The 512-nt window shown below is 39.3% G+C and overlaps 1 protein-coding gene across 1 annotated transcript in view; it reads right to left on the bottom strand.

The window, feature by feature from the left end:
• The window catches only part of GRK3 (G protein-coupled receptor kinase 3), a 119,458-nt gene that overhangs the window by 37,162 nt on the left and 81,784 nt on the right, over nucleotides 1-512 (bottom strand). The gene's annotated exons all lie outside the window — the stretch shown is intronic.

Raw genomic sequence — 512 nt, 5'->3', positions numbered from 1 at the left:
TGTGTGTGTGTGTGTGTGTGTGTGTGTGTGTGTGTGTGTGTGTGTGTGTGTGTGTGTGTGTGTGTTTTGTGGAGGTGCTGTACATGTCATATTTAGCATTTAGGAATTGTGAATTCAGCACTGGTCAAGATTTAATAAGCTCATAGAGTGTAAGACTCTAAAATGTTGATGACTGACCAAATGGGAAGGGAAAGCATGTGTCCAAAACTCCGTGTTCTAAAATGGCACTTTATTGATCTGTTTTAAATCTATACTTAAGTTATCATATTTCAAATAATAAAAAGAATCAGTAAGATTTTTATATTCAAGTTATATTAAAGTTAGTTGAGAAGAAACTGTTGACAGCTTAAGATTTCTGAAGATTTGGAACAAACTCACATTAAGGAAATACAGACATGTTACTCAGCACACTCTGTAATCACAGGTTAAAGAAAGCAGATGCTGGGCTTCCCTGGTGGTGCAGTGGTTGAGAGTCCGCCTGCCGATGCAGGGGACACGGGTTCGTGCCCTGG

This window comes from Lipotes vexillifer, unplaced genomic scaffold, assembly GCF_000442215.2.
Source record: "Lipotes vexillifer unplaced genomic scaffold, Lipotes_vexillifer_v1.1 scaffold691, whole genome shotgun sequence".
Taxonomy (NCBI): Eukaryota; Metazoa; Chordata; class Mammalia; order Artiodactyla; family Lipotidae; genus Lipotes; species Lipotes vexillifer.
The sequence above is the reverse complement of the archived record's forward strand: the minus strand, read 5'-3'. Positions and strand labels throughout refer to the sequence as shown.